General features: G+C 49.2%; 1 protein-coding gene across 1 annotated transcript in view; it reads left to right on the top strand.

Moving 5' to 3' along the window:
* Nucleotides 1–16,632: 16,632 nt before the first annotated feature.
* LOC128698623 (TBC1 domain family member 10A) overlaps nt 16,633–24,858 on the top strand; it is a 283,668-nt gene continuing 275,442 nt past the window's right edge. Inside the window, exon 1 of the mRNA XM_070104006.1 lies at nt 16,633–16,815. The gene's annotated coding sequence lies outside the window, so the exon portion shown is untranslated. The remainder of the gene's footprint in view (nt 16,816–24,858) is intronic.

Below are 24,858 nucleotides of genomic sequence, written 5' to 3'. Positions count from 1 at the left end.
TCATGATGATTCTCTTCAAATTGCTTGTTCTCTTAAGGCTGGAATACTGCTGTGTGCTAACTGCCCCCTTCAAAGCAGGCAAAATTGCTGACCTGGAGAACGTACAGAGAACTTTCACGGCACACATAAGTACGATAAAGCTCCTAAATTACTGGGAACGGTTGAAGTTCCCTGATTTGTATTCCTTGGAGTGCAGGCAAGAAAGATAATAATGTACACTTGAAAAATCCTAGAGGAATTAGTACCAAACTTTCACAAGAAAATCACTCCCAATGAAAGCAAAAGACTCGGCAGGAGATGAAACATCCCCCAATGAGAAGCAGGGGCACCACAAGTACACTGAGACAACACAAGTTTAAGAGGCCCAACTGCCTCCCAGCATACATAAGGGGGATTACCAATAGTCCCCAGTTTGTCTTCAAGAAGGCACTGGACAGGCACCTAAAGTCAGTACCTGACCAGATGGGCTTTGGTTCATACATCAGTTTACATGTGGCCGGCAGTAATAGCCTGGTTGATCAGGCTCTGATCCACCACGAGGCCTGGTCTCAGACTGGACTGTGGGGGCGTTGACCCCCGACACCCTTTCTGGGTAACCCTCTTCTAAAACTATGCATAGATCCTGCCTCAACCATTCCACTGTCCAGATCATTCCACTTCCTGGCTAATCTAAGACTTTCTAATGCAGTGGAACCTCGGTTGTTGAACGAACTAGTTGTTGAACAAACCATTTTCAAACCGATTTATTCGATTCGGTTTTCGCACATGGTCTTGGTTGTTGACCGACAACACTCAGATCACGTGATCACCAGAGTCCACAGCGTGGATCTCAGTCAGTATAGCGACTAATGTGTGTGCTGTAAACATCTCTTGAGCTCTTGCTGGGCATCTTGTGAAGGTAATGAAACCAAAAGTACGAAATTTGATGGAAAACATACGGCATTACTCTGTCGCGAAGTTAGCGGTCGGCGATATTTATGTGTCGGCGATTATGCCCGCTTTGAGCTCTATTTTGTGCTAATTCCAATGTTCTAGTCGATTAAACTCTTAGCTATTTCGCTAGAACTCTTTTTATTCTATCGATTGAGTACATGAAACTTCCCATTTACCTATTTCAATTGCCCAATAAAGTGATCTGAAATTACTAATTTGGCCAATTTCACACAAAATTGAAGAAAGGCCAGTATCAAAATGGGTCCAGCATAAACAGTGCAGACATTCCTGGCACTAAAATAACATTTTTCTCTGTTCATTAATCATGTCTCCAGGCCCCTTATATTATGCTTGCTTTTCATTTTGAATTTTTATTCATATTCAGACTACTGCATAATTGTATAACTAATATCAGCGCATTCGTGAATGCTTATTAAATCACCAGTTGACGTGTATTGGACACATCACGTGATTTGTTTACTCTTGAACATCGGCAAAACTCGAACATTTCCGATACTTTGAGCTCAATTTCAAGGCAATTTTAGTCTTTAAACTATTACAAATCATCTCTATGTCTGTAATATATCATCCATTCTATCAAATGAGACCAAAAATAACAGAATACAATCATAAATACTATACGAAAATACACTGCGAATTCGATGTTTTAAACTAATAACACGGTCGGAGTTTTTCTCATGCACTGCGTGCTGCAGATTTTTTTTTTATACTGCGTACACTGACCATGCAGATATCTTATTAATGAAAATAAGATACCAGATATACTAAGCAAATTTCCTAAATTTGCTTGTAACAAATAAGTGAACTATAGATATGTAGATATAAATCCATATGTATTCCTGTTAACCCTTTTGTGTATCCATATGCTCTCGCGCTACCGTCCACAGGATGGAAATGCTCTCGCGCTACCGTCCACAGGATGGATATGGGGTGCACAATAAACTAGCCACTTCGGTGGCAAAATCTAATCTGACCATGCAGACTTATTCCTTCACATGTAGGCCTACCAGCTCTCGCCCACAAGATTTGAAGCTGCTAGAATTTTGCCATTGGCTCTCCTCTGACAGGTAAGAGTCAGTTAAATTTTCATTTAGTATTCATCTTCTGTATAATTTTATATGTTGTTTTATAAATTATATTGTCATATTTGATCTGGAATGGATTAATTCTATTTACATTATTCTTTATAGGAAAAATTGGTTTGGTTGTCAATCATTCTGGATGTCGAACCGACATCTGGAACAAATTAAGTTCGACAACCGAGGTTCCACTGTATCTCTGACTCTGTGTTTTCCAGTTGTGCCCTCGTGACAGAGGCGTCGTTACGGGGGGGCGGGGGGCGGGCCGCCCCAGGTGACACCATTTAGGGGGTGACACCAAAGAGGCTCTAAAGAAGGTGACACTAAGAACATAAGAAAGGAGGAACACTGCAGCAGGCCTGTTGGCCCATGCTAGGCAGAACTGCAGCAACATAGAAGAAAAATCCTGTTTCTATATAGCCTATTATATGATTACAGAGTACAAATAGGCCTATATAGGGAAAATCAATGACGCTATATGATAAACTACGATAAACCGATAATTTTATTTATGATGTTTTGGAAAAACCCTTAATCGCCCTGGCATCACTATGATCAGTCATCAGTGACGTTACATACTGTGTCTGCTGCACCGCCCACCAGTGAGTTTGGTCCAGGTGGTGTATATGTGGCTGGGTTAAATAGACAAAGGGTCAGGTAATTATCATATTTTGAGCTTTACTTTGCTTATTGGTGATATCAATCACGTTCATGAACCAAGATATATGAACGGGTGAGAACTGACATTTATGAAATGTTGAAATAACCGTGGTACATGAGAACATAAGAATGGAGGAACACTGAAGAAGGCCTACTGGCCCATACAAGGCAGGTCCTTATCAAAACTACCCCTACCTGTTCAACTACCTGTTCAACTGCCTCCCAGCATACATAAGGGGGATTACCAACAGACCCCTGGCAGTCTTCAAGCTGGCACTGGACAAGCACCTAAAGTCGGTACCTGACCAGCCGGGCTGTGGCTCGTACGTTGGATTGTGTGCAGCCAGCAGTAACAGCCTGGTTGATCAGGCTCTGATCCACCAGGAGGCCTGGTCACAGACCGGGCCGCGGGGGCGTTGACCCCCGGAACTCTCTCCAGGTAAACTCCAGGTACCCAAAGCTTTTCCACCACATGTATAAGAACAACTACAACTACCTCTACTTGTACTACACCTCACTCAAAGTTTATATATACCCTCTGTGTCCATGTATTGTTTGTGAGGTAAGACACATATGCAACAGTTAGGTATCTTTATTTCGAAACGTTTCGCCTACACAGTAGGCTTCTTCAGTCGAGTACAGAAGAGTTGATAGAAGCAGAAGAGACTTGGATTTGAGAGGGACCTGACCTCCCAACATCTGCGTTCTTACTTCTACTAGTGACCTACGTCTCACCTCCTGGCGCTATATAAGGCTCCATCCTGTCACTTCATCTCCATGTTGTTTCAGACTATGGAACAATGCTCTTCTCCAGACTGAGGGACTGACCACCTCAAAACTTTAAGGGTGATGGACTGATTACATCGTCTTCAAGTCTCTTCTGCTTCTATCAACTCTTCTGTACTCGACTGAAGAAGCCTACTGTGTAGGTGAAACGTTTCGAAATAAAGATACCTAACTGTTGCATATGTGTCTTACCTAACAACCTGTCGGCATTTTATACCATTTTAATGTTCAATGTATTGTTTGTATTGGCTTGACAAAGTTCCTGGAAAGTGAAACGTTGCCACTCTCTACTTTATATTGGACTGAAGAAGCCATTGTGTGGCGAAACGTTTCCTTAATAAAGATTTCCATATGTTGCATAAGTGTCTCAATCTTCAACTTGTCAGTTTTCAAACCATTTATCACAGTAGTGAATGTATATGCTACACGGAAAAACCAAAACCTGTATCTGAGAGGTGGATATTAACATCAAGGAAAGGAAGCAAGGAATTACATTCCCACTGAAGATTGAGACACTTATACAACATAAGAACATAAGAAAGGAGGAACACTGCAGCATGCCTGTTGGCACACTTTGGCCTGGCCCAGACTCTTGGAACACCGTGTTCATCAAGAACTGCAAGAAGCCCCTTTTACGTGCCTTAAGCATTTTATTGAGAGGGAGCATGCAAAGAGAGTCATCCCACAGTCACTAAAAACAGACATAGCCCCACTCCACAAAGGTGGCAGTAAAGCAATTGCAAAAATTACAGACCGATAGCAGTAACGTCCCACATTATAAAAATCTTTGAGAGGGTTCTAAGAGGCAGGATCACCATCCACTTAGATACCCATCAGTTACACAACTCAGGGCAACATGGGTTTAAAGCAGGTCGCTCCTGTCTCTCAACTACTGGACCACTATGACCATGGTCTTGGGTACTATGGGGGACAAACACAATGTGGATGTAGTATACACAGACCGCAAAATCCTTCGACAGGTGCGATCATGATGTAATAGAGCACAAAATGCGTGATAAAGGAATAACAGGAAAAGTTAGTAGATGGCTCTATAACTTACCAACAAATAGAACACAAATAGTAATAGTAAATAAAGTCAGAGGCGGCTAGTGACATTATTCTACAAGGCACAGTACTCCCTTCCATCCTGTTACTCATCCTCATATCTGACATAGAGATGTTAGCCACAGCACAGTGTCTTCCTTTGCCGATGATACCTGAATCTGTATGACATTATCATCCATAGAAGACACTGCAAGTCTCCAAGCGGATATAAGCCAAATCTTTAAATGGGCCACAGAAAACGATATGAAGTTCAATGAAGACATGTTACAATTACTCCGATATGGACAACTCATGGAAATTAAAACTGAATCGGAGTATAAAACAAATTGCAACCATACAATAGAGGCGGGTCATCATCTGACTAAGACCCGCGTCAGGAAACATTTATTCTGTTTCCTGACGAACCTTACCTAACCTAACCTAGCGTAAAACTAATGTGAGGGACCTAGGTGTGATAATGTCAGAGGATCTCACTTTAAAAGATAACAACACTGTATCTACCACAGCTCCTAGGAGAATGATAGGAAGGACAATGAGAGCCTTCAAAACTATGGATGCCAAGCCCATGATGATTCTCTTCAAATCACTTGTTCTATCTAGGTTGAAATATTTCTGTACACTAACGGGCCCTCTTCAAAGCGAAACAGGAGACCTGGAGAATGTACAGAGAACTTTCAGGGCACGTATAAGTACGATAAAGCACCTAATTACTGGGAACGGTTAAAGTCTCTTGATTTGTACTCCCCGAGACACAGGTGAGAAAAGTACACGATAATATACACTTGAAAATTCCTAAAGGAACTAGTCCCAAATCTGCACATGGAAATCACTCAGCAGCCCATGCAACATCCCCCCAGTGAAAAGCAGGGGCGCCATGAGTACCCTAAAACACAGTAAGTGTCAGGGGCCCGAGACTGTTAAACTGCCTTCCAGCATATATAATTGGGATTACCAATAGATTCCTGGCTGTCTTCAAGATGGCGCTGGACAGGCGCCTAAAATCAGTTCCTGACCAGTCGGACTGTGGATCGTGCGTCAGCTTAAGTGTGGCCAACAGTAACAGCCTGGTTGATCAGGCCCTGATCCACCGCGAGGCCTGGTCACAGACCGAGCCGTGGGGGCGTTGTCCCCCTGAAATCCTCTCCAGGTATCTTACCTTCTAGAACAGAGCTTTTCACTGTAGCCGCCTCTGACTTGACTGTTTGCTATTACTCTGTTCTATTTGAGTAACAGTGGTAAGTTAGTTTACTGGAACAAAGTTACCTGAATATTCTACTATATAGTAGACTTAGGGACGGCGGAGACTTCTTTACAAGAACAGAAATTATAACTCAAACATTTGATATTTGTTGTCGCGATCATGGTTTTGTGTGTGTGTGTGTGTACTCACCTAGTTGAGGTTGCGGGGGTCGAGACCGAGCTCCTGGCCCCGCCTCTTCACTGATCGCTACTAGGTCACTCTCCCTGAGCCGTGAGCTTTATCATACCTCTGCTTAAAGCTATGTATGGATCCTGCCTCCACTACATCGCTTCCCAAACTATTCCACTTACTGACTACTCTGTGGCTGAAGAAATACTTCCTAACATCCCTGTGTGTGTGTGTGTGTGTGTGTGTGTGTGTGTGTGTGTGTGTAGGTTACCATTTTGTCCTAGGCACATGTCGATTTGACACTAGGCCTGTTGTGTGTGTAGGTGTGTGTGTGTGTGTGTGTGTGTACTCACCTATTTGTGGTTGCAGGGGTCGATTCATAGCTCCTGGCCCTGCCTCTTCACTGATTGCTACTGGGTCCTCTCTCTCCCTGCTCCATGAGCTTTATCAAACCTCGTCTTAAAACTATGTATGGTTCCCGCTTCCACTACGTCACATTCTAGGCTATTACACTTCCTCACAACTCTATGACTGAAGAAATACTCCCTAACATCCCCTTGACTCATCTGAGTCTTCAACTTCCAATTATGACCTTTTGTTTCTGTGTCTCATCTCTGGAACATCCTGTCTTTGTCCACCATGTCTATTCCATGCAGTATTTTATATGTCGTTATCCTGTCTCCCCTGACCCTTCTGTCCTTCAGAGTCGTCAGGCCGATTTCCCTTAACCTTTCATCGTAGGACAATCCCCTTAGCTCTGAGACTAGTCTTGTTGCAAACCTTTGCACTTTCTCTAATTTCTTGACGTGCTTGACCAGGTGTGGATTCCAAACTGGTGCTGCATACTCCAGTATGGGCCTGATGTAAATGGTGTACAGAGTCTTGAACGATTCCCTACTGAGGTATCGGAATGCTATCCTTAGGTTTGCCAGACGCCCATATGCTGCAGATGTGGAAAATAAATTCCCATAATTATACTGTATATTTTTCTATAATGTAAATATACATGATTAATGCATTACTGTTGCTCTAAATTGTATTTTAAAGAGAACCAACAGGGAAGCTCTGCGCCTTCGCTGATGGGCAGGGGAGAGGTCGAGACGGAGCATCGGGAGCGGGAGTGTTTGGAATGGAGTTAAGAGGCTGGGAAAACATGGGACCAGGAAATTGGCGTTCACGGCGGCCTAAGGATTAATATAGGCCTCACTTCATAATAGAAAGTGTCATAACTGTTCCTGGTGAAGAGTGAGGGAACATGATTTACGGGACCACCGTAATAAAGTGGCAAAATTGGTGAATAATGGTAGGACCGGTGGTGACTGGCGCATCGCCATGAAGTGTGTCCCAGGGAAAAATACCCGTGACTTAATCATCACTCATCGGTCTTAGATCTTAATGGAGTGGCCTCCAATGTGTACAATAATTATGAGACATTAATCCGTATGGTGGGCTAAGAAGTAATCAGTGATAATAACACCAAGTTAAGAGAATGTGTGAAGTGAAATAAGTCACCTTACTCCGAATGAACACGTGTAGTCCTCGTGGTTCCTGTCCCGAGGATAGTGAAGTTTTTATGGAGTCCCGACTTCACTGCTGTATTCCTGACAAGTATTCCCTGATCCATTGTAGTGCCTTCCCTGTTATCCCTGCTTGGTCCTCCAGTTTTTGCATTAATCTCTTGTGTGGAACTGTGTCAAACGCCTTCTTGCAGTCCAAGAAAATGTGCTTCTATAGACGTGCTCAGTGTTATGCTCATCCCAAGATCTTTCTCCTTGAGTGAGGTTTGCAGTCTTTGTCCACATAGCCTATACTCTGTCTGCAGTCTTCTTTGCCCTTCCCCAATCTTCATGACTTTGCAATTGGCAGGGTTGAATTCGAGACGCCAGTTGCTGGACCACGTGTCCAGCCTGTCCAGGTCTCTTTGTAGTCCTGCCTGATCCTCATCTGATTTAATTCTCCTCATTAACTTCACATCATCTGCGAACAGGGACACTTCAGAGTCTATCCCTTCCATCATGTCATTCGCATATACCAAAAATAGCACTGGCCCTAGGACTGACCCCTGTGGGACCCCTCTCCTCACAGGCGCCCACTGTGATACCTCATCATGTACCATGACTCGTTGTTGCCTCCCTGTCAGGTTTTCTCTGACCCACTGCAGTGCCCTTCCTGTTATACGCGCCTGATCCTCTAGTTTCTGCACTAATCTCTTGTGAGGAACTGTGTCGAAGGCCTTCTTGCAATCCAAGAAGATGCAATCAACTCACCCCTCTCTCTTGTCTCTTGCTTCTGTTACTTTAGCTGTATAGCCCTTGTGGCTTAGCGCTTCTTTTTGATTATAATAATAATAATAATTCTGTTACTTTATCATAAAACTCCAGAAGGTTTGTGACACAGGATGTATGTGTGTGTGTACTCACCTATTTGTACTCACCTATTTGTGGTTGCAGGGGTCGAGTCTTAGCTCCTGGCCCCGCCTCTTCACCGGTTGCTACTGGGCCCTCTCTCTCCCCGCTCCATGAGCTTTATCAAACCTCGTCTTAAAACTGTGTATGGTTCCTGCCTCCACTACGTCATTTTCTAGGCTATTCCACTGCCTTACAACTCTATGACTGAAGAAATACTTCCTAATATCTCTCTGACTCATTTGTGTCTTCAACTTCCAATTGTGGCCTCTTGTTTCTGTGTCCCCTCCCTGGAACATCCTGTCTTTGTCCACCTTGTCTATTCCACGCAGTATTTTATATGTCGTTATCATGTCTCCCCTGACCCTCCTGTCCTCCAGTGTCGTCAGGCCGATTTCCCTTAATCTTTCTTCATAGGACATTCCCCTTAGCTCTGGAACTAACCTTGTCGCAAACCTTTGTACTTTCTCTAGTTTCTTGACGTGCTTTATCAAGTGCGGGTTCCAAACAGGTGCTGCATACTCCAGTATGGGCCTGACATACACGGTGTACAGTGTCTTGAACGATTCCTTACTAAGGTATCGGAATGCTGTTCTCAGGTTTGCCAGGCGCCCATAAGCTGCAGCAGTTATCTGGTTGATGTGTGCTTCCGGAGACATGCTCGGTGTTATACTCACCCCAAGATCTTTCTCCTTGAGTGAGGTTTGCAGTCTTTGGCCACCTAGCCTATACTCGGTCTGTGGTCTTCTGTGCCCTTCCCCTATATTCATGACTTTGCATTTGGCAGGATTGAATTCGAGAAGCCCTTTGCTGGACCAGGTGTCCAGTCTGTCCAGGTCTCTTTGAAGTCCTGCCTGGTCCTCATCAGATTTAATTCTCCTCATTAACTTCACATCATCTGCAAACAGGGACACTTCTGAGTCTAACCCTTCCATCATGTCGTTCACATATACCAAAAATAGCACTGGTCCTAGGACCGACCCCTGTGGGACCCCGCTCGTCACAGGTGCCCACTGTGATACATCATTACGTACCATGACTCGTTGTTGTCTCCCTGTCAGGTATTCTCTGATCCATTGCAGTGCCCTTCCTGTTATATGCGCCTGATGCTCTAGCTTCTGCACTAATCTCTTGTGAGGAACTGTGTCAAAGGCCTTCTTGCAGTCCAAGAAGATGCAATCAACCCACCCCTCTCTCTCGTGTCTTACTTCTGTTATTTTATCATAAAACTCCAGAAGGCTTGTGACATAGGATTTGCCTTCCATGAATCCGTGCTGGTTGGCATTTATACTCTTGTTCCGTTCCAGGTGCTCCACCACTCTCCTCCTGATAATCTTCTCCATAATTTTGCATACTATACACGTCAATGACACAGGTCTATAGTTTAGTGCCTCTTTTCTGTCTCCTTTTTTAAAAATGGGAACTACATTTGCCGTCTTCCATACCTCAGGTAGTTGCCCAGTTTCCAGGGACGTGTTGAAGATTGTGGTAAGTGGCACGCACAACATATCTGCTCCCTCTCTAAGGACCCATGGGGAGATGTTGTCTGGTCCCATTGCCTTTGAGGTATCGAGGTATGTGTGTGTGTGTGTGTGTGTACTCACCTAATTGCACTCACCTAATTGTGGTTGCAGGGGTCGAGGCTCAGCTCCTGGCCCCGCCTCTTCACTGATCGCTACTAGGTCCTCTCTCTCTCTGCTTCCTGAGCTGTATCATACCTCTTCTTAAAACTATGTATGGTTCCTGCCTCCACTACTTCACTTGCTAGGCTATTTCACTTCCTGACAACACTATGATTGAAGAAATACTTCCTAACGTCCCTGTGACTCGTCTGAGTCTTCAGCTTCCAGTTGTGACCCCTTGTCCCTGTGTCCCCTCTCTGGAACATCCTATCTCTGTCCACCTTGTCTATTCCCCGCAGTATCTTGTTTGTCGTTATCATGTCTCCCCTGACCCTTCTGTCTTCCAGTGTCGTCAGTCCGATTTCCCTCAACCTTTCCTCGTACGACATTCCCCTGAGCTCTGGGACTAGCCTTGTTGCAAACCTTTGTACTTTCTCTAACTCTTGACGTGCTGTGTGTGTGTGTGTGTGTGTGTGTGTGTGTTAACTGACTGAGTGTGGGTGTGGGTGTGTTAAGCGTGATTGAGTGTGGGGTGTGTGTGTGTGTTAAGTGATTGAGTGTGGGTGTGGGTGTGGGTGTGGGTGTGGGTGTGGGTGTGTTAAGTGTGGGTGTGAGCCAAAATGTATTTAGGTACAGGTACATATAAATACAGTTACACAAATTATCATACATATGTGTAAATTACTTAAGATAACCCAAAACAAGTCAGACAAAGTGACTTATTTCCATTGGAAGTGAGTGTGACTGTGAGAGTTAGTGTGGATGAATGTAAGAGTTAATGTGGATGAGTGTAAGTGTTAGTATGGATGAGTGTAAGAGTTTGTGTAGATGAGTGTAAGAGTTAGTTTAGATGAGTGTTAGTGTGGATGAGTATGAGTGTGGGCATGTATAAGGTGAGGCCCAGAGAGAAGGGTGGGTGGGATCCATGGATGGGCAGGGTGAGATGCAAGGAGAGGGAGTGAACCAGGGTGAAGGAGGTACCCAAGGAGAGGGAGGGACCCAGGGAGAGGAAGAGACCCAGGGTGAAGGAGGTGCCCAAGGAGAGGGAGGGACCCAGGGAGAGGAAGGGACCCAGGGTGAAGGAGGTGCCCAAGGAGAGGGAGGGACCCAGGGAGAGGAAGGGACCCAGGGTGAAGGAGGTACCCAAGGAGAGGGAGGGACCCAGAGAGAGGAAGAGACCCAGGGTGAAGGAGGTGCCCAAGGAGAGGGAGGAACCCAGGGAGAGGAAGGGACCCAGGGTGAAGGAGGTGCCCAAGGAGAGGGAGGGACCCAGGGAGAGGAAGGGACCCAGGGTGAAGGAGGTACCCAAGGAGAGGGAGGGACCCAGGGAGAGAAAGAGACCCAGGGTGAAGGAGGTGCCCAAGGAGAGGGAGGGACCCAGGGAGAGGAAGGGACCCAGGGTGAAGGAGGTACCCAAGGAGAGGGAGGGACCCAGGGAGAGGAAGAGACCCAGGGTGAAGGAGGTGCCCAAGGAGAGGGAGGGACCCAGGGAGAGGAAGGGACCCAGGGTGAAGGAGGTGCCCAAGGAGAGGGAGGGACCCAGGGAGAGGAAGGGACCCAGGGTGAAGGAGGTACCCAAGGAGAGGGAGGGACCCAGGGAGTGGAAGAGACCCAGGGTGAACGAGGTGCCCAAGGAGAGGGAGGGACCCAGGGAGAGGAAGGGACCCATTGTGAAGGAGGTACCCAAGGAGAGGGAGGGACCCAGGGAGAGGAAGGGACCCAGGGTGAAGGAGGTACCCAAGGAGAGGGAGGGACCCAGGGAGAGGAAGGGACACATGGTAAAGAAGGTGCCCAAGGAGAGGGAGGGACCCAGGGAGAGGAAGGGACCCAGGGAGATGGAGGGACCCAGGGAGAGGAAGGGACCCAGGGAGAGGAAGGGACTCAGGGAGATGGAGGTACCCAGGGAGAGGAAGGGACCCAGGGAGAGGAAGGGACCCAGTGAGATGGAGGGAGCCAGGGAGAGGGAGAGAGCCAGGGATAGGGAGAGAGCCAGGGAGAGGGAGAGAACCAGGGAGAGGGAGAGAGCCAGGGAGAGGGAGAGAGCCAGGGAGAGGGAGAGAGCCAGGGAGAGGGAGAGAGCCAGGGAGAGGGAGAGAGCAGGGAGAGGGAGGGAGCCAGGGAGAGGGAGGGACCCAGGGAGCCAGGGAGGGAACAAGGGAGCGGGAGGGAGCCGGGGAGAGGGAGGGACCCAGGAAGCCAGAGAGGGAGCCAGGGAGCGGGAGAGAGCCAGGGAGAGGGAGGGACCAAGGGAGCCAGGGAGAGGGAGAGAGCCAGGGAGAGGGAGGGAGCCAGGGAAAGGGAGGGACCCAGGAAGCCAGGGAGAGGGAGAGAGCCAGGGAGATGGAGGGAGCCAGGGAGGGACCCAGCGTGCCTGGGGGGTACCCAGGGTGCCTGGGTGGGAGCCAGGGAGAGGGAGGGACCCAGGAAGCCAGGGAGAGGGAGAGAGACAGGGAGAGGGAGGGACCCAGGGAGAGGGAGATAGCCAGGGAGAGGGAGGGACCCAGGGAGAGGGAGAGAGCCAGGGAGGGACCCAGTGTGCCTGGGGGGTACCCAGGGAGCCTGGGTGGGAGCCAGGGAGAGGGAGGGAGAGGGAGAGGGAGGGAGCCAGGGAGGGACCCAGCGTGCCTGGGGAGTACCCAGGGAGCCTGGGTGGGAGCCAGGGAGAGGGAGGGAGCCAGGGAGAGGGAGGGACCCAGGAAGCCAGGGAGAGGGAGAGAGCCAGGGAGAGGGAGGGACCCAGGGAGCCAGGGAGAGGGAGAGAGAGGGAGCCAGGGACAGGGAGGGACCCAGGGAGCCAGGGAGAGGGAGGGAGCCAGGTAGCCAGGGAGAGGGAGGGAGCCAGGGAGACAGGGAGACGGAGGGACCTAGGGAGCCAGGGAGAGGGAGGAAGCCAGGGAGCCAGGGAGAGGGAGGGAGCCAGGGAGAGGGAGGGCCCCAGGGAGCCAGGGAGAGGGAGGGAGGCAGGGAGAGGGAGGGACCCAGGGAGAGGGAGGGACCCAGGGAGCCAGGGAGAGGGAGGGACCCTGGGAGTGGGAGGGACCCAGGGAGCCAGGGAGAGGGAGGGACCCAGGGAGCCAGGGAGAGGGAGGGACCCCGGGAGCCAGGGAGAGGGAGGGACCCAGGGAGCCAGGGAGAGGGAGGGACTCAGGGAGCCAGGGAGAGGGAGGGACCCAGGGAGCCAGGGAGAGGGAGGGACCCAGGGAATCAGGGAGATACCCAGGGAGACAGGGAGAGGGAGGGACCCCGGGAGCCAGGGAGAGTGAGGGAGCCAGGGAGAGGGAGGGACCCCGGGAGCCAGGGAGAGGGAGGGTCCCAGGGAGCCAGGGAGAGGGAGGGACCCAGGGAGCCAGGGAGAGGGAGGGACCCCGGGAGCCAGGGAGAGGGAGGGAGCCAGGGAGAGAGAGGGAGCCAGGGAGAGGGAGGGAGCCAGGGAGAGGGAGGGAGCCAGGGAGCCAGGGAGAGGGAGGGAGCCAGGGAGAGGGAGGGAGCCAGGGAGAGGGAGGGAGCCAGGGAGAGGGAGAGAGCCAGGGAGAGGGAGGGAGCCAGGGAGGGGCCCAGCGTGCCTGGGGGGTACCCAGGGAGCCTAAGTGGGAGCCAGGGAGAGGGAGGGAGCCAGGGAGGGACCCAGCGTGCCTGGGGAGTACCCAGGGAGCCTGGGTGGGAGCCAGGGAGAGGGAGGGAGCCAGGGAGAGGGAGGGACCCAGGAAGCCAGGGAGAGGGAGAGAGCCAGGGAGAGGGAGGGACCCAGGGAGCCAGGGAGAGGGAGAGAGAGGGAGCCAGGGACAGGGAGGGACCCAGGGACCCAGGGAGAGGGAGGGAGCCATGTAGCCAGGGAGAGGGAGGGAGCCAGGGAGACGGAGGGACCCAGGGAGCCAGGGAGAGGGAGGGCCCCAGGGAGCCAGGGAGAGGGAGGGAGCCAGGGAGAGGGAGGGACCCAGGGAGCCAGGGAGAGGGAGGGACCCTGGGAGTGGGAGGGACCCAGGGAGCCAGGGAGAGGGAGTGGAAGGGACCCAGGGAGCCAGGGAGAGGGAGGGCCCCAGGGAGCCAGGGAGAGGGAGGGACCCAGGGAGCCAGGGAGAGGGAGGGACCCAGGGAGCCAGGGAGAGGGAGGGACCCAGGGAGCCAGGGAGAGGGAGGGACCCAGGGAGCCAGGGAGAGGGAGAGACCCAGGGAGCCAGGGAGAGGGAGGGACCCCGGGAGCCAGGGAGAGGGAGGGACCCAGGGAGCCAGGGAGAGGGAGGGACCCAGGGAGCCAGGGAGAGGGAGGGAGCCAGGGAGAGGGAGAGACCCAGGGAGCCAGGGAGAGGGAGGGACCCCGGGAGCCAGGGAGAGGGAGGGACCCAGGGAGCCAGGGAGAGGGAGGGACCCAGGGAGCCAGGGAGAGGGAGGGACCTAGGGAGCCAGGGAAAGGGAGGGAGCCAGGGAGAGGGAGGGACCCCGGGAGCCAGGGAGAGGGAGGGAGCCAGGGAGCCAGGAAGAGGGAGGGACCCCGGGAGCCAGGGAGAGGGAGGGAGCCAGGGACAGGGAGGGACCCAGGGAGCCAGGGACAGGGAGGGAGCCAGGGAGCCAGGGAGAGGGAGGGAGCCAGGGAGAGGGAGGGAGCCAGGGAGAGGGAGGGAGCCAGGGAGAGGGAGGGAGCCAGGTAGAGGGAGGGAGCCAGAGAGTGGGAGGGAGCCATGTAGAGGGAGGGAGCCAGGGAGAGGGAGGGAGCCAGGGAGAGGGAGGGAGCCAGGGAGAGGGAGGGAGCCAGGGAGAGGGAGGGAGTCAGGGAGAGGGAGGGAGCCAGGGAGAGGGAGGGAGCCAGGGAGAGGGAGGGAGCCAGGGAGAGGGAGGGAGCCAGGTAGAGGGAGGCAGCCAGGGAGAGGGAGGGAGCCAGGTAGAGGGAGGGAGCCAGAGAGAGGGAGGGAGCCATGTAGAGGGAGGGAGCCAGGGAGAGGGAGGGAGCCAGGGAGAGGGAGGGAGCCAGGGAGAGGGAGGGAGCCAGGGAGAGAGAGGGAGCCAGGTAGAGGGAGGGAGCCAGGGAGAGGGAGGGAGCCAGGTAGAGGGAGGGAGCCAGGGAGAGGGAGGGAGCCAGGGAGAGGGAGGGAGCCAGGGAGAGGGAGGGAGCCAGGGAGAGGGAGGGAGCCAGGTAGAGGGAGGGAGCCTGGGAGAGGGAGGGAGCCAGGGAGAGGGAGGGAGCCAGGGAGAGGGAGGGAGCCAGGGAGAGGGAGGGAGCCAGGGAGAGGGAGGGAGCCAGGGAGAGGGAGGGAGCCAGGTAGAGGGAGGGAGCCAGGGAGAGGGAGGGAGCCAGGGAGAGGGAGGGAGCCAGGGAGAGGGAGGGAGCCAGGGAGAGGGAGGGAGCCAGGGAGAGGGAGGGAGCCAGGTAGAGGGAGGGAGCCAGGGTGAGGGAGGGAGCCAGGGAGAGGGAGGGACCCAGGGAGCCAGGGAGAGGGAGGGAGTCAGGGAGAGGGAGGGAGCCAGGGAGAGGGAGGGAGCCAGGGAGAGGGAGGGAGCCAGGGAGAGGGAGGGAGCCAGGGAGAGGGAGGGACCCAGGGAGCCAGGGAGAGGGAGGGAGCCAGGGAGAGGGAGAGAGCCAGGGAGAGGGAGGGAGCCAGGGAGAGGGAGGGAGCCAGGGAGAGGGAGGGAGCCAGGGAGAGGGAGGGAGCCAGGGAGAGGGAGAGAGCCAGGGAGAGGGAGGGAGCCAGATAGAGGGAGGGAGCCAGGGAGAGGGAGGGAGCCAGGGAGAGGGAGGGAGCCAGGGAGAGGGAGGGAGCCAGGGAGAGGGAGGGAGCCAGGTAGAGGGAGGGAGCCAGGGAGAGTGAGGGAGCCAGGGAGAGGGAGGGAGTCAGGGAGAGGGAGGGAGCCAGGGAGAGGGAGGGAGCCAGGGAGAGGGAGGGAGCCAGGGAGAGGGAGGGAGCCAGGGAGAGGGAGGTAGCCAGGGAGAGGGAGGGAGCCAGGGAGAGGGAGGGTGCCAGGGAGCCAGGGAGAGGGAGGGAGTCAGGGAGCCAGGGAGAGGGAGGGAGCCAGGGAGAGGGAGGGACCCAGGGAGAGGGAGGGACCCAGGGAGAGGGAGGGTGCCAGGGAGAGGGAGGGAGCCAGGGAGAGGGAGGGTCCCAGGGAGCCAGGGAGAGGGAGGGACCCAGGGAGCCAGGGAGAGGGAGGGAGCCAGGGAGAGGGAGGGAGCCAGGTAGAGGGAGGGAGCCAGGGAGAGGGAGGGAGCCAGTGAGAGGGAGGGAGCCAGGGAGAGGGAGGGACGCAGGGAGCCAGGGAGAGGGAGGGAGCCAGGGAGAGGGAGGGACCCAGGGATTGGGAGGGACCCTGGGGGAGGGAGGGAGCCAGGGAGAGGGAGGGAGCCAGGGAGAGGGAGGGAGCCTGGGAGAGGGAGGGACCCTTGGGGCCAGGGAGAGGGAGGGGGCCAGTGAGCCAGGGAGAGGGAGGGGGCCAGTGAGCCAGGGAGAGGGAGGGGGCCAGGGAGTGGGAGTGACCCAGGGAGCCAGTGAGAGGGAGGGAGCCAGGGAGAGGGAAGGAGCCAGGGAGAGGGAGGGACCCAGGGAGAGGGAGGGGGCCATGGAGTGGGAGGGAGCCAGGGAGCCAGGGAGAGGGAGGGAGCCAGGGAGCCTGGGAGTGGTAGGGAGCCAGGGAGCCTGGGAGTGGGAGGGAGCCTGGGAGCCAGGGAGAGGGTGGGAGGTGCTTGAGTCAGTCTGGTATAAACACTACGTTGCCTCACCACGTATCTGTGATCTGTGTCGCCCACTGTGGCTCCACCACATATTTTAGTGATGTGCCGCCTCCTGCAGCTGTCTGAGATGTGCCTAGATGTCTAGAGTCACCCCTGAGGATATATAGGAGTGCCAGGCAGGTGTACAGAAGACTGGAGCTGGTTCACAGCCACACAGGTCAGTGCCAATGCCACACATACTCTCTCCCGTCCTAGTTCTAATGTACTGTTGGATAATTTTTCATGTTGATGGTGCTAGAAAATAATTACTAGAGGCAGCAGGGAGCGTGACACCTTTATTTAAGTGTCATGTGTCAAGCTGGGGTGTTGTCTAGGGTGCCAACACCACTTACCTGGAGTTTACCTGGAGAGAGTTTCGGGGGTCAACGCCCCCGCGGCCCGGTCTGTGACCAGGCCTCCTGGTGGATCAGCGCCTGATCAACCAGGCTGTTGCTGCTGGCTGCACGCAAACCAACGTACGAGCCACAGCCCGGCTGATCAGGAACTGCCTTTAGGTGCTTGTCCAGTGCCAGCTTGAAGACTGCCAGGGGTCTGTTGGTAATCCCCCTTATGTGTGCTGGGAGGCAGTTGAACAGTCTCGGGCCCCTGACACTTATTGTATGGTCTCTTAACGTGCTAGTGACACCCCTGCTTTTCATTGGGGATGGTGCATCGTCTGCCAAGTCTTTTGCTTTCGTAGTGAGTGATTTTCGTGTGCAAGTTCGGTACTAGTCCCTCTAGGATTTTCCAGGTGTATATAATCATGTATCTCTCCCTCCTGCGTTCCAGGGAATACAGGTTTAGAAACCTCAAGCGCTCCCAGTAATTGAGGTGTTTTATCTCCGTTATGCGCGACCTGAAGAGTGTCATCATGGGCTTGGCCTCCCTAGTTTTGAAGGTTCTCATTATCCATCCTGTCATTTTTCTAGCAGATGCGATTGATACAATGTTATGGTCCTTGAAGGTGAGATCCTCCGACATAATCACTCCCAGGTCTTTGACGTTGGTGTTTCGCTCTATTTTGTGGCCAGAATTTGTTTTTGGCACTCCAGTAAAGGTATTTTTTAAATCACAAATTTCTCACGTCGTGTCACCCCTCAAGGAAGGTTCCTTGACGCTGGTGAGGGGCTCTTGATCTAGGGAATTGGATTTGTGCTCCAGTTCCCTGAATTGACCCTGAATACCTTCTATCCCCCCCCACATGCGCTGTATAATCCTACAGGTTTAGCGCTCCCCCATGATTATAATAATAATAATCACGTCGTGTCTACCCTGATATATATAATATTTTACAAGGTTAAAGGAAGACCTGTGTTTAACATGTCCATCATACAACCTGGTTTTTATAATGTTAATATAATTATTTACCACCATTACATGTACAAGGTATACAGTGCTACCTTGTTATGCTGAGTTTTTCCCGCAAATTAGGTCATTTTGTCCCAGGATGTGACCCACACCAGTCCACTAACACCCAGGATGTGACCCACACCAGTCCACTAACACCCAGGATGTGACCCACACCAGTCCACTAACACCCAGGATGTGACCCACACCAGTCCACTAACACCCAGGATGTGACCCACACCAGTCCACTAACACCCAGGATGTGACCCACACCAGTCCACTAACACCCAGGATGCGACCCACACCAGTCCACTAACACCCAGGATGCGACCCACACCAGTCCACTAACACCCAGGATGTGACCCACACCACTTCACTAACACCCAGGATGCGACCCACACCAGTCCACTGACCCACACCAGTCCACTAACACCCAGGATGCGACCCACACCAGTCCACTAACACCCAGGATGTGACCCACACCAGTCCACTAACACCCAGGATGCGACCCACACCAGTCTAATGACACCCAGGATGTGACCCACACCAGTCCATTAACACCCAGCATGCAACCCACACCAGTCCACTAACACCCAGGATGCGACCCACACCAGTCCACTAACACCCAGGATGTGACCCACACCAGTCCACTAACACCCAGGATGTGACCCACACCAGTCCACTAACACCCAGGATGTGACCCACACCAGTCCACTAACATCCAGGATGCGACCCACACCAGTCCACTAACACCCAGGTACCCATTTTAAACTGATGGGTGAACATAGACAGCAGGTGTAAGGAAATACTTCTGATGTTTTCATCCCTTCGCCAGGAATCGAACCCGGACTCTCACAGTGTGAAACAAGAGCTTTTACCCCCAGGCTGCGGAGATGTTTCCAATATTTTACTACGGACATAGAATTATCTCATACATAAATTTAACTAAATTATTGTCAAGACCTAAACCTTAACTAACTGGCTGTAGTTGCCCACTACTACTCCACAGAATTCAGACATTAGTTTACATATTATAATACATATACATATTATAGTACATCACAGAATAATGAAGGTTTTCTCGTACATCTGGAGAGAGTTCCGGGGGTCAACGCCCCCGCGGCCCGGTCTGTGACCAGGCCTCCTGTTATTTTGAAAGATATTAACAAAAATAGTGCATTTATTTTGGTTCAGCACATCTACGCCAATCAACACTTAGTATTCAGCACTGTATAGCCCTTATGGGTTTAGCACTTATTTTTTATTATAATAATAACACTTAGTATTGAGAAGTGTTATGCCGCAGGATCAACGACGGGTTAGGTTAAGCTATGTTTGGGTTATTTAAGGTTAGGTTATGTTGGTCTTGTTAGACTTGTTTCTTGTTTTTTTTTTACAGTGGACCCCTGGTATACGATATTATTTCATTCCAGAAGTATGTTCAGGTGCCAGTACTGACTGAATTTGTTCCCATAAGGAATATTGTGAATTAGATTAGTCCTTTTCAGACCCCCAAACATACACATACAAACGCACTTACATAAATACACTTACATAATTGGTCGCATTGGGAGGTGATCGTAAACTGGGGGTCCACTGTATTTGCATAATATCTTTGCTGCAAAACCAACTTAACTTTTGTACAATTTAAAGTATAATTAATGCGCAAGTCAGTCGAGTGGGGTACTAAACTATTACAGTGAAACTTAAAATCCTCTAGGGTTAGGTGACAAGGGGCTCTTGATCCAAGGATATTGACTTATCCTCCCTTTCCTTGGATTAAATCCTTAATGCTTCTCATTCTCTAAGTGCTGTATGACTGCTACAGGTTTAGTGCTTACCCCTGATTAAAATAAGTAACCTGAATTATATTGATGGTTTGTGGTTATAAGTAAATAAGTTTGTAAGTGGTTTTTTTTTGTACCTTAAAAGAATTGCTAAAAATTATACTCTGTGACTTCTTTTTTTTTCTTATCTGGGTTATGAATTAGGGTTTGGTCAGGGTACCAGGTGCTATGTGACTTTCCCAATGGACAACCACTATGGTATACCTTTATCTGAGTTTTCTAGAGGTACAGTACAATGGACCCCCGACTTACAATATTAATTCGCTCCAGAAGGCTGTTCGGGTGCCGTTACCGAACAAATTTGCTCCCATAAGGAATATTGTAAATTAGATTAGTCCACTTCAGACCCCCAAAAATACACTTACAAAAGCACTTACAAAAATACACTTACATAATTGTTCGAATTGGGAGCTGATCGTAAGTCGGGGGTCCACTGTACTTGACATTTCAAGGGAGGTCCCTTGAAGCTGATGAAGGGTTCTTGATTCAAAGAATTGGAGCTGCATTCCCCATATTGTATCAAGCTTGACTAACTCCTATTCTTTAGGTACTTTGGAACTTTCATTAGTTTAGAATTTCCCATTGAATTTAAGTAATACTTCAGGGACCATAAGATGAGGTAAGATAAGATTTGTTTGGATTTTTAACCCCTGAGGGTTAATCACCCAGAACAACCGAAGAAAGTCACTGCATCATCAAGGACTGTCTGTCTTATTTCCATTGGGATCCTTCAATCTTGTTCCCCAGGATGTGACCCACACCAGTTGACTAACGCCCAAGTACCTAACTACTTCTAGGTGAACAGGGACAACAGGTCTAAGAAAACGTGCCCAATGTTTCCGTCCGGCCAGGAATTGAACCATGAACACTCAGTGTGAGGCTAGAGTGGTTGATGGCTTGACCAACTGGGCCGTGGCTTGTACGTCAGTTTATGTGTGGCCAGCAGTAACAGCCTGGTTGATCAGGTGCTGATCCACCATGAGGCCAGGTCACAGACCAGGCCATGAAGGCATTGACCCCCAAAACTTCCCCCAGGTATATCAGTCAGGCTGTTGCTGTTTTCAAAGGATGTGTATTAGGCTTGCAGTCGATTGACTGACAGCAGTGTACCTAACAGTTTCTTAAATTAAAGACTACTGATATGGCACTAGGGCTTGGTATCATCCTCAGCTCACACACTGAGGAACAAGGATTGATCTCAGGTACTGGTGAAACATTGGGCATGTTTCCTTAGACCTGCTGCTCCTGTTCACCTAACAGTAAATAGGTACCTGGGTGTTACCTGACTGTTGCAGGTTGCATCCTGGGGGACAAGCTTAAAGGACACCAATGGAAATACAGATAGTCTCTGATGATACACCAACTTTATTGGGTTATCCTGGGTGGCTAACCCTACAAATTAAAAATCTGAACAAAATCTTAAATTAACTTTACCCATATCTTAAGGCTATGGAGGTGGCAGGCAGGTGAGGTGTCAAGGAGTCGGACTACTTATGTTTATACAGTACAGTATATGCTTATGCAGTACAACATGGGGTATTCATTTGGGATACAGTTTATCAGATGAGCAGTGCTGTCCAGATAAATTCCTAGATAAATGCCCAGACAAATGCCTGTCATTATATTGCATTTAACCACATTATTTGTATAGTATAAAGAAATAAACTATTATTATTATTGTTATTATTATTATTATTATTATTATTATTATTATTATTATTATTATGTATTGTGTATATTATTATTGTTATTATTACAAGAGAGCCCTGGTTTTTACAGCAGGTTAGGTTCCAGGCTACTTGACACTGACAGGACTTTTAATTTTAGGGCTTGTCACAGTGTCAGGGTTAAGCAATTATGTACTAAACAGTAAGAGATCCAATACTGAAGTTATAGATTCTGGAATTGAGTTTCTATGGATTTGAGACAAGTGACAAAGTGACAGGGTAATGTTGAAAATAGCAATGAAAACTGTGATGACCTACACTCAAGTGCCTCAGGCATCTGTGTGTCCAACACATCCATGGCTTAAGTGAGAACTAACACTCTTCCATGGTTTGGGCACTGATGTGAGTAGTAATGTTGATAACAAGGATGAGTTTGATTTCTTGACCATTGATGCTGATACAAGTGATAACGGTGATCATTATTTGCCCGTGAAGCACCAATTTATAAATTGGTGAACATGGTCTGGTAGTGAACTGAGGGGTCATCCCCAAAGAATATGGTAGATCACTGGTCCCAACAATGGCCAATGATAGCAATTAATGCGGTGCTTCATTGGCATGGGTAGTGGGCCGCAGGCATTGCTGGCCACATGTGACACTGGGTGCTGGGATGAAGGCTTACACAGCACCAGTGCCAGCCCTGGAAGGAAGTCATGTCTCACACCCAACACCCAAGCCAGTCACACAAATCCAGTAACCACCAACAGACTGTCTGGGATTGGCAAGATCCAAATTTTGTGGCAGATCTCTTTCAGTTTCACAACACAGCAGGATCCAGCCAAAATGTACCATGAACTACAGCTCAGATGAACTGGATTCTCAAAGCCCAGCCATGGGTCATCTTGTTACTGCATATTCTCCGTTTTTCAGACAAGAACAACCCCAACAGGAATGACATGATATACAAGATTAGTGATGTTTTTAATGTAGCTGAAAAATAAGTCTGATGAATTCTTTTATCCCTTCCAGAACCTTGTGACTAACAAGTCTCTGTTCCTTTTCAAAGGTAGACTGTCATTCAAGCAGTAGTATAATCCAAGCGAGAGAAAATTCTTTGGTATTAAATTGCTCATTTAGATCTAATTGAGTACACAGGAAAGGGAACATTGGAAGACACTTGGAAGCTATTAGGAATCTCAGGTGATGTGAGGAAAATGATGGAAGTGTATCTTGGTAAGGGACATACATTGTTCACTGATAACTGGTACTTGTGCCCTTTACTCAGTGACTTTTTGCATGTGAGCTTGACAGACTTGTGTGGTATAGGGCATGGAGCATGAAAATGTGCCTAAGTTCAACACAGGCATTGGTGGTGGTGAAGTACTAGTGTTTCATGTCAGTGACATCCTGGCATTTTGGTGGCATGACCATAATTGAAGAAGTAGTATCAGTAAAAACCCATACAAGAGACCAGAGGGCAACCCCAGTCCTTCCTCAGGAAAATCGCCATAAATCTATTATTTCCACTTTTTTTAGACCCATTTCTGGCCTGAAACTGACCAAAATCATTGCCACTTCACTAGTGTCTAGAGGTCTATCATTTGACACCAAGAACCTTCCTGTAAAACCATAAAAAACACTCCCTAGAAAACCCTTTAAAAAGTCACTATTTTATCACAAACACAGGTTTCAAGGTTCACTGTTCCCATTATGCACTGCAGAAGTTAGGATTTTTTTTATACAGTGTACACCCTCTGTACAGACCCATTCTCTCATGTCTAGCCCAATATTTGCTGATTACAACATATTTGAGAGCGCTATGATTAAGACGTAGCTCTATGTAAGCAGCATTACCCTCAGTGACATACATTAATGCATGTGACAGTGAAAATGTTAATAAGATACCATGACATATCACATAAGTTATTATGGTATATTAGCTATCTCTATATCCCTCAAAGTGGACAGTGAAGCATACATTATTCAAGAAAGGGACCATAAGGCTGACTACATACAGTGGACCCCCGGCTTACGACATTATTTCATTCCAGAAGTATGTTCAGGTGCCATTACTGAACGAATTTGTTCCCATAAGGAATATTGTGAATTAGATTAGTCAATTTCAGACCCCCAAATATACACGTAAAAACGCACTTACATAAATACACTTACATAATTGGTCGCATTGGGAGCTGATCGTAAAGCGGGGGTCCACTGTACTTTGCGTTTAGTTTGATCATGTGTGTGTCTGCCAGAAGTACTTGTAACTAAGCCTAAGCCTGGCTACTATTACATCAGTCCATCTGTTCACATTGCAGGTTGCTCCATAGATATTCTTATCTTCATTTGTGTTATAGTGAGTGATAGATCTACTCATGCTTCTATCTCCATTCGTATGACATTCACTGTCATTATTGACTTCTCTGTTATTATTTCTAGTGCTAGATACAGATATATCACAGTTATATTCTATTTTCCTTCAGGGCACTTTGGTTAACTTATCAACTTTATCATGGAGTAATTCAGCAAATGATGGTATCTATAAAAATTATACATAAAATGTTTTTTTGTTGATTTTAGAGTATATTATTTTTGACAAATTAGAAAATTTAAAAAAAAAAATTTTGTTTCCCCTCCCCCCTTTTGTCTTGAGAACATAACCCTAATTTTTCTGTATGTTTTTCGGTCAGTATAGTACAGGTGGCCCTCGACTTACAGAAGGGTTACGTTCCCACAAACCCATTGTAAGTTGAAAATATTGTGTGTAGAATATGAATATACTAAAAAATAGGTAAATAAATAACTACTGTCATTGAATAAGTAAATAGACAAATAATTACTGTAACTTACTAAATACTAGTATTGAGAAGTAAATGAATGAATAAAATTTACAGACGTTGCTTTCATGCTGGGTAATTATCTCAAGTTTTATTTCCTAAGTAAGTGCTCTTGCGCCATTGTAAGTTAAGGAGCACCTGTATAACATTACAGCCTCTCCTCACTCAACGACGGAGTTCTGTTCCAAAGACCATGTTGGTAAACAAATTCGTTGCTAAACAAGGAGCATGTTATAATGGTAGTGGGTTTGTGTCAACCATCTTTGATATTGCTTTAATGTCACTTTTGTACCATTGATAACATTTCTGGTATATTTTTAAATTTTTATACAGCAGTGTACTGTATATAAAATATCTGTATTGCTATGGTTTTGCTGTTTGGAAGCTGCTTTGTGTGTGATTGTCATGATGAGAACAGTTTCATAGCATGTCCCTGTATATGTTTCTGTCAGGGGAGTGACTTCCACCAGAACAAAAAGAATGGAAAAATAAATGAATGAATAACTCAAGGAATATTAATGAA

The sequence above is a fragment of the Cherax quadricarinatus genome, chromosome 88 (assembly GCF_038502225.1).
Source record: "Cherax quadricarinatus isolate ZL_2023a chromosome 88, ASM3850222v1, whole genome shotgun sequence".
Lineage (NCBI taxonomy): Eukaryota > Metazoa > Arthropoda > Malacostraca > Decapoda > Parastacidae > Cherax > Cherax quadricarinatus.
Note: the sequence above shows the minus strand (reverse complement) of the source record. Positions and strands in the feature narration are given on the sequence as shown.